A 10,174-nucleotide genomic window follows, 5' to 3' on the forward strand; every position below is an offset into this window, starting at 1 on the left:
GAACACACAAAGCCACACTGCAGGCTCTCACCGTCCAGCCTCGTCTTCTACTTCTCCTTCTCCTCTCTCCTCACAATTGTCCTCCACTCCACCTTCCATCACGCCAAGCTCACATTTTTCTGCAAAAAGGCAGGCTTCCGTGGGCCTAATGTTTGAGCGTAAAAAAATGATGACGCCGGATAACCCTCTTGCCCAACGGTTGGCGGCTGGCTTGTCAGAACTCATAGCCCGCCAACTACTGCCATATAAACTGGTGGACTCGGAGGCCTTTCGCAAATTTGTGGCCATTGGAACACCACAATGGAAGGTCCCAGGAAGGAAGTATTTCTCAGAGAAGGGCATCCCAGAGCTATATGGCCATGTTCAGCGGCAAGTGAATGTATCTCTGGCACACAGTGTCGGTGCCAAGATACATCTGACCACAGACACGTGGTCTAGCAAACACGGGCAGGGAAGGTATATCAGTTTTACTGCCCACTGGGTGAACCTTCTGACGGCCGTCAAGCATGTAACCCGTGGCACCCGTGTAGATTTGGTTTTACCGCCACGGATTGCATGCAGGCCTGACTCTTCTTCTCCTCCTCCTACTCCATCCTCCTCCCTCTCCTCCTCAGCTGCCTCCTCCTTTTCCGCTGCTAGCGTCTCTTCCACTGCACCGCCCAAGCTCCCCAGAACCTATTCCACATGCCAGGTGAGACGTTGCCATGCCGTGCTGCGTCTGTTGTGCCTGGAAGCAAAGAGCCACACTGGCCCGGCACTCCTTTCAGCTTTGCGTTCACAGGCAGATGAGTGGCTAACACCGCTCAATTTGACAGTTGGTAAAGTGGTGTGTGACAACGGTGCCAATCTGCTTAGCGCATTGAAACAGGGCAAAATCACGCACGTGCCGTGCATGGCACACGTCTTAAACTTGGTCGTGCAGCGATTCCTTGTCAAATACCCTGGGGTCCAGGACATCTTGCGGCAGGCAAGGAAAATCTCGGCCCATTTCAGAAGATCTTACACGGCCATGGCTCGCCTTGCTGACATTCAGCGGCGACACCATCTGCCGGTCAGACGTCTTATTTGCGATTGCCCGACGCGATGGAACTCAACCTTCTATATGCTTGATAGGCTGCTCCAGCAGAAACGTGCAGTTAACGTCTACCTGTATGAACTCTGCGAAAGAAACGGTTCTGGGGAGCTGGGTTTTTTTTCACCGCGCCAGTGGCTGCTCATGCGCGACACATGCAGACTTCTGCGGCCATTTGAGGAGATCACCAAACTGGTCAGTCGCAGCCATGGCGCCATCAGTGACATGGTACCTTATGCCTTCTTTCTGGAGCGTGCATTGCGTCGTGTCATTGATCAGGCTGTGGAGGAGCAGGAGCGGGAAGATGAGGAAGTCGCAATGCTGGATGAATTCCCAGGGGGGGCTACTCTATCTGAGACAAGTCAACAACAGGAGTCTGATGAGGAGTCAGAGGAGGATGGTGCCGGGGCGGATGAGCAGGAGCAAGAAGAGCATGCTTTAAACCTTTCTGGGATCCCTGTTGTGCGAGGATGGGGAGAGGAGAATGAAGAGGACGACATTATCCTGGATGATGAGCAGGAGCCAGGCCACCACACCGCTTCCACTTTAGTGCAAATGGGGGCCTTCATGCTCCAGTGTTTTAATAGGGACCCCCGTATAAAAAGCATGAGGGTCAAGGACCAGTACTGGGTGGCAACGTACTTAGACCCCCGGTACAAACACAAAATGGCGGAAATGTTACCGCCGTCGCAGAGGGCTGTCAGAATGCAGCACTTCCAGGCCTTGCTTCGAGAAATGCTGCATTCTGCTTTTGCGTGCGCTGGCAGAGGAGCAATTCCCACTCCCAGAGAAGGATTTGCGGGTACCAATCCAACAGCGCCTGCAAGAAGAGGCCGGTTTGAAGATGTGTTGGTGACTTCGGATATGAGGTCATTCTTTCAGCCGACCCATCGACAGGTGTCATCCGGATCCAGCATCAGGGAACGCCTAGACCGTCAGGTGTCCGACTACATTGGGTTAACGGCCGATGTGGACGCTCTGAGGAGTGATGAACCCCTAGACTACTGGGTGGGCAGGCTTGACCTCTGGCCAGAGCTTGCCCAATTTGCAATCGAACTGTTGGCTTGCCCCTCATCCAGTGTCCTGTCCGAAAGGACGTTCAGCGCAGCAGGGGGGATTGTGACCGATAAGCGTACTCGCCTAGCTCACCACAGTGTTAACTACCTCACATTTCTAAAAATGAATGAGGCATGGATCTCGGAGGAATTCAACACATGTGATCAGTAGACCATGTATATGTCTATAAACAATTTTTGGAATCAAGCACACAGACCTTCTTAATTCATTTGGCTCACTTCCCTGACCCAAAAAAGCACACCGTACTATATGCCCCTACCCTCCTCTTTGAAGAGGTTGAGCGGTGTCATATTTCTACTGGGGCTGCTTATTATGAGGGGTTCCCACCATCCCTGTGCTGTGCTGACTTCCTCCTGGGTGTTCTTATTATGAGGGGCTCCCACCATCCCTGTGCTGTGCTGACTTCCTCCTGGGGGTTCTTATTATGAGGGGATCACACCATCCCTGTGCTGTGCTGACTTCCTCCTGGGGCTGCTTACGGTGCTGCTGTCAGCGCTGTATGTCACGGAGCTGCTGTCAGCGCTGTATGTCACGGAGCTGCTGTCAGCGCTGTATGTCACGGAGCTGCTGTCAGCGCTGTATGTCACGGAGCTGCTGTCAGCGCTGTATGTCACGGAGCTGCTGTCAGCGCTGTATGTCACGGAGCTGCTGTCAGCGCTGTATGTCACGGAGCTGCTGTCAGCGCTGTATGTCACGGAGCTGCTGTCAGCGCTGTATGTCACGGAGCTGCTGTCAGCGCTGTATGTCACGGAGCTGCTGTCAGCGCTGTATGTCACGGAGCTGCTGTCAGCGCTGTATGTCACGGAGCTGCTGTCAGCGCTGTATGTCACGGAGCTGCTGTCAGCGCTGTATGTCACGGAGCTGCTGTCAGCGCTGTATGTCACGGTGCTGCTGTCAGCGCTGTATGTCACGGAGCTGCTGTCAGCGCTGTATGTCACGGAGCTGCTGTCAGCGCTGTATGTCACGGAGCTGCTGTCAGCGCTGTATGTCACGGAGCTGCTGTCAGCGCTGTATGTCACGGAGCTGCTGTCAGCGCTGTATGTCACGGTGCTGATGTCAGCGCTGTATGTCACGGAGCTGCTGTCAGCGCTGTATGTCACGGAGCTGCTGTCAGCGCTGTATGTCACGGAGCTGCTGTCAGCGCTGTATGTCACGGAGCTGCTGTCAGCGCTGTATGTCACGGAGCTGCTGTCAGCGCTGTATGTCACGGAGCTGCTGTCAGCGCTGTATGTCACGGAGCTGCTGTCAGCGCTGTATGTCACGGTGCTGCTGTCAGCGCTGTATGTCACGGAGCTGCTGTCAGCGCTGTATGTCACGGAGCTGCTGTCAGCGCTGTATGTCACGGAGCTGCTGTCAGCGCTGTATGTCACGGAGCTGCTGTCAGCGCTGTATGTCACGGAGCTGCTGTCAGCGCTGTATGTCACGGAGCTGCTGTCAGCGCTGTATGTCACGGAGCTGCTGTCAGCGCTGTATGTCACGGTGCTGCTGTCAGCGCTGTATGTCACGGAGCTGCTGTCAGCGCTGTATGTCACGGAGCTGCTGTCAGTGCTGTATGTCACGGAGCTGCTGTCAGCGCTGTATGTCACGGAGCTGCTGTCAGCGCTGTATGTCACGGAGCTGCTGTCAGCGCTGTATGTCACGGTGCTGCTGTCAGCGCTGTATGTCACGGAGCTGCTGTCAGCGCTGTATGTCACGGAGCTGCTGTCAGCGCTGTATGTCACGGAGCTGCTGTCAGCGCTGTATGTCACGGAGCTGCTGTCAGCGCTGTATGTCACGGAGCTGCTGTCAGCGCTGTATGTCACGGTGCTGCTGTCAGCGCTGTATGTCACGGAGCTGCTGTCAGCGCTGTATGTCACGGAGCTGCTGTCAGTGCTGTATGTCACGGAGCTGCTGTCAGCGCTGTATGTCACGGAGCTGCTGTCAGCGCTGTATGTCACGGAGCTGCTGTCAGCGCTGTATGTCACGGTGCTGCTGTCAGCGCTGTATGTCACGGAGCTGCTGTCAGCGCTGTATGTCACGGAGCTGCTGTCAGCGCTGTATGTCACGGAGCTGCTGTCAGCGCTGTATGTCACGGAGCTGCTGTCAGCGCTGTATGTCACGGAGCTGCTGTCAGCGCTGTATGTCACGGTGCTGATGTCAGTGCTCTGTATTACGGTGCTGCTGTCAGTGCTCTGTATCTCCTGCACCCTCTTGTTTGCCTACCCTGGTCCCTGACCTTCCCTCTCCTCCATTGCCTTCATTAGCTCCATAGTCCTGAATTGTCAGAACAATTTCCCAAATAAAAAAAAAATGCTTGTAGTTATCGATCCCAAATTCACCTCATACATGTATTATGCTATTGTCCAGGTGGTGGGACTACGTGCTACCCCCTAATAATTACCCCGTGGCCGCAAATTCGACCTAAAGGTTTGCGAAATTCGCCTCCCATTGAAGTCAATGGAGCCCGCGGCGAACGGTCGTTTTCGCGAACGTTTGTGTCCGTTCGCGTTTCGCGTTCGCGAAACGTCCCGTCGGAAGTTCGTCCATCACTAGCAGTGATGATTGTATTCTGATGGAGGGGAAACATCCCACTGTCAGAATACAATAGTGCAATGGGAGGGACTCCCCCATCAACCACTGACATTGTTGAAGGGGGAATCAAGCGATTTTCTTTCCTTCCCGTGGTTGAAGGAAAGAAAATTGCATGATCTATGGCTTGCTTCCCTTATCAGATGGCACGCAGAAGATTCAGCGAGACAAATGTTTCCTCAATGGAATCTTTCTTTGCCGTGCGGTGTCTTTAGCTAACTCATCATACTCTGGGAACTCCTTTGTCATGTATTAAATGTTATATTAAATCAGGGCTCGACAAACCCCGGGCGCCAGGTCGCATTTGCGACTAGAATTCGCGTCCTGGCGCCTGGGGCAACACAGCTGGGGTATCCTGTCTCCGTGTGGACCCCGAACTCCGCCGTGCGCTTGCATCGGGCCGCGCCGGCCAGTAATTGAGGCCGCGGCTTTCTAAAGTCTTTCCGTAGTCTGGCGCCATCTTGTGGTGGATGTTGAAATTACAACCCATCCAATAATGCTAATCCTAATGGAGCTTCAAAGCTCTGCCTGTTTTTCACTGCCCGCCCATTTCCTTCCCAAAGTGAAGAGAAGGAAGTGATTGCGGGCGTCATCTGGCACCTTTTGCCCAACGATGAGTGTGGTGGCTGGTAAATAGATATATATATATATATATATTTTTTTTTTTTATTATTTTTTTATTATATAATGTTTTTTTTCATAATAGCTTTTATTTATTTTTTAAAAGTAAAAAAAAATAATTTTAATTAAGGAAAAAAAAAATATTATTTGTAATCCTACCTGCTTGGCCCCTTTCACAAGGGCTGTCTGATCAGGTTCACCTGTCAGTTTTTCAGGTGGACCTGATCGAACCCTTAGCGGGGATATGGCAGTAAATAAGCGGGAATATGGCGGAAATAAAAGAAGTCACATTCTTTTGTTAACCACTTCGTGCCCGCGCTATAGACAAAAGATGTCTACAGCGCAGACACCAATTGCCGGGAAGGTGTCCCTGGACATCCTCCTGTTTACTTCCCCTCTGCACGGCGCCATGGGCGCGCATCGGGGAAGTTATGTGTTGGCCGTGTCCCTTGGATACAGCCAATCACAGATCATGCTAAATGGCCAATCACAGCGGCCATTTAGCACTTAAGCAGTGTGTCCAATGAGATATGTGGGGGGCTGGGGGCTATCTTCCCCTCACTCGTCTCCATGTCAGGCCAGGGACAGGTCCAGATCGCCGTCACGGCCCTGGCTCCTAACTTTTTTAGCTAGCTCCTAGATTCCAAGCAAATTTGTCAACCCCTGTATTAAATGTTAATCTCCTGCAGTACCACTTCTCCTCCACAAGATGTCCTTGGTCTTCAAGGTTGGATGATACCATGTGCACCTTGAGAACATACTGTGATATACTGAGGACATACTGTGAATGCAGGGCATCATGCACCCACATCACTACACATATATATATATATATATATATATATATACCGTTTCCCCTAAAATAAGACCTAGCGTGATTGTCAACGTTGGCTGCAATATAAGCCCTACCCCCCAAATAAGCCCTAGTTAAAGTCCTTCTATGTCTTATTCTCAGGGTAGGGCTTATTTTTGGGGAAAGAGGGTGGGTTTATTTGGGGGGTAGGGCTTATATTGCAGCCATCACCGACACTCATGCTAGGTCTTATTTTAGGGGAAACAGGGTATATATATATATATATATATATATATATATATATATATATATATATATATATATATATATATATGTGTGTGTATAAAAAATCAGATAACACTTCAGTTTACATTTAATCAAACGCCAAATAATCCAAATACCATTTCTGTGCAATACAGGATTGTAAGGACATTCTGTTAACTGAGGACTGTCTCCTATAAATGTGATTTCATGCTCATATAATAAGCTTCCTACTTTCATCAGAACTTTGAACAGAGCTTTAAGTCAAATTACATGATCCCCTGCAATAGGGGCTTCTATTACTGGCAAGATAGGTGGATGATGTATAGCGTCGCCACCTCCATCCATGGATCCTATTTCATTCATAGAAACTATACTGCAGCTTTTATGAATGGAGCAGCTGGGTGGAAAGGGTTGGCTTAGGCCAGCCATAGATGGTTCAAATCTCAGCCGGTTCAGCAGGAACCAGCCGAGATTTTAAAAATTAATGGGCAGGCTACATGTACCAAGTTAATCGATTGATCAATTGGGTACCAGCCTGCTAGATTCTGCTGCTATAAGCACTAGTGATAATCACTCTTCCATCAGGGAGGGTTATTTAACTGCAGCAGACGTAAATCATATGTCCTACCAGACAGGGCTGTGCTGTATTGCAGAGCTGTCTACATTTTAGGACTGGATAGATAGAAATACAACTCCCTACCTTTGGCAGGTAAAACTGTGTATCTATATATGTATTTCATTTGTGCATGTAGCTGTAGCTACAAGGTCCTAGTGACCACACCTAGTCATTGGCCTGTGACCCTTACAATAAGCAGTGTATAGGATGACTTGCGTCTTTGGTCTACATTTTTCTCTTTTCTGGGTATTTTAGGGGAACTTACTCTACAGGAGAGACCTGTTTATAACTAATAATTCCTGTACACTGTGACCTGTAAACGTGTTCTTATCATGTCAGCCTCATGTACTTGAATAAGAGATTTATGGTAGTGGTTATGTTAATGGTTAAAGGTCATCACCTCCTAGAGGAATGTAGCAGCACCACCGCACACTTCAAATTAGTAGGTGTGAATGACCCCATTCACGCTTCTGCATTTAAAGTGGCCCTATCAATATAAGGTCAAAGTGAATGTAAAGCCACCCTATTAAAGATGAAGTAAAGGCTAAAAAAAAACACACCCTGTAAGGCAAAGGCATAATGAGCTAGTATGCATAGCATACTAGCTCATCATGAAAAACTTACCTGAGAACGAAGCCCCCGATGCGGTCCTCCGTCTTCATGTCCGCCGCTGACATGGATCCCGGAGTGACTTCCGGGTCTCGCTGCTCCGGCGCTGTGATTCGCCGGAGCAGTGATGACGTCACTCCCGCGCATGCGCACAGGAGCCGACACTCGCGGCATATCGCCGCGATCTGCGGTCTGCCCAGTGCGCCTGCACGCCGCTGTCTACAGCGCATGCTCCGTAGACAGCGGTGGCTGTCTTCGGGTAAATATCTCCTAAACCGTATAGGTTTAGGATATATATCTTGGACCTACAGGTAAGCCTTAATCTAGGCTTACCTGTAGGTTAAAGTTGGTTGTAAGGGTTTACAACCACTTTAAAAGCATGCAGTATACTCACCTTTGTCAGCCCATGTCTTAAAAATCTTATGCTTATGCTAATTTCCGGGAGGGGGAGGATTTTTAAGAAAGGGACTGCTGAAAGTGTAAGAATACTAAGTTTTTCTTTTTTGCATTATAGCCAAAAAATAACAAGATACATTTGAATGGCTCATTAAGCCTCGTTCACACTGAATGCAGCTTTGAAATCTTCCTCAGAGTCCAGGTTATCCCGGACCAGCCGCCAGACAGAGACTGGACAGTGAACTAAGAAGCAGAACGTGGATGAGCTCACCTCTGTCACTGCTTTCTCATCCTATCAGTATGCTTCTGGTCATCACATGAACTGATTGGCTCCTTGGGCCTTCTTCCTACTTTTTCAGACTCCAGCTCTGCTGTACAGGGAGCACTAGAGGCTGATACCAGATCGAATTCAGGTACTTATACTGAGTGCATTTAAAAAATATGTTTAATAATGTATTATTGGTTACAGAGCTGTATTAAAGCTGTATTAAAGAGGAGGTCCACCTAAAGAAAAAATATTAAAAGCCAGCAGCTACAAATACTGCAGCTGCTGACTTTTAATAAATGGACACTCACCTGTCCCAGGGTCCAGCGGTGTCGGCAGCCGAATCCGATCAATCGCTCGGCTCTCGGCAGGAATCAGGAAGTGAAGCATTACGGCTTCACTTACTGGTTCCCTACTGCGCATGCGTGAGTCGCGCTGTGCGTCCTAACTGGTCCCCGCTATCTCCTGGGACCTGTGTGTTTCCCAGGAAACAGTGGAGGGGAGGGGTGTGACTCCCGCAGGAGTCTATTCCCGGAAGTGGGTGCAAATATCTGTATTATACAGGTATCTGCTCCCCCCTCCCCCCCTGAAAAGGTGCCAAATGTGACACCGAAGGGGGGAGAGGTTGTTCCGAAAAGCGGAGGTTCCATTTTTGTGTGAACCTCTGCTTTAAACTTAAAAGCAAGAATGTACTATATTGCAGCTTACCAGTCATTATATGTGGTGGCTACATTTATTTTATTTTCTTTACCCAATCTATTTTCACATGGTGAACTGGCCAGTAACAAACCTCCTGTATTAGTGAGACACAGCTCTGGAAGAAGGAGCATGGAGGGCACCTTTGGACAGCAATATTGTCAGTCTGGGGTGGGTATTATTCAATTTATTAGTAGATTTAAATACACTAACAAATTGAAGCCTTACCTTCTGCGATAAAGGTTTTGCATGAATAAATAAAAGCTGATCATTGTAAGCATCCTTATCAGTGTTAAGTGGTTTGGCTCATCCATGTAAACTGATACATTCTGCTGGAGAGCTTGAACCTCTGAAAAATCACAGAATTGCTGGGTGGATCACCAGATGGAAATAGAAAAAAGAAAGCCTAAAAAAAGAAAACAAATGCAGCCATCTTATCTAAGAATTGTTAAACTGCAATATAATAGATGTTTGCTTTTGGGTTTAATACGACTTCAATTTGTGTCTTCTATATCTGCAAAGACTTCAGCTTCAAAATGAAATTCAACCTTCCACTGCTCTAACTCTGGAGGTTATTATTGCTGTTTGTGTCCCCGTCAGTGAGATTTCCTCTATTTGTTCTGGTAGCCACTGTCATAGGGAATGAGAGATCCTAGATTTTTAGAACAGGGAAAATCTCCTATAATATGGCAGCAGCCTCTAGCACGGCCTTTCTCATCCACAGGGGAACCCTTAAAATAACTTTCAGGTTTCATGAAACTAATAGTTACTATATCTACTTCTAAATCTACATTTGCGTGAACAGTAAGTTGATATATAAGAAAAAAATTAGAAAATCAGGAATGTGGAATACTTAGCATATTTGACACCCAGGGCTGTTCTTTTCAGCAATATTGTTTTCAGTAATAGAAATAAAATGAATAAGAATGATAATAAAAATACAAAGAAACAGACCTAAAATGATGGTAATTTGGAGGTCAGTGGTGAAGTGCTCACTTAAAGATTTATTCAAATCAAAACCAAAAATGTTATTTATTGCAGCTTACCAATCATTAGATGTGGTGGCTGCGTTCGTTTTATTTTTTAGGCTTTTACCCTCTGCTTTCACCTTGTGATCTGGCCAATAACACATCTCCTATATTAGAGTGCCCCTACTTTGGATGAAAAAGAACAGGGGGCACATTTGGACAACAGCAT

The sequence above is a fragment of the Lithobates pipiens genome, unplaced genomic scaffold (assembly GCF_037356315.1).
Source record: "Lithobates pipiens isolate NorthernLeopardFrog02 unplaced genomic scaffold, aLitPip1_a1.2 Scaffold_23, whole genome shotgun sequence".
NCBI lineage: Eukaryota > Metazoa > Chordata > Amphibia > Anura > Ranidae > Lithobates > Lithobates pipiens.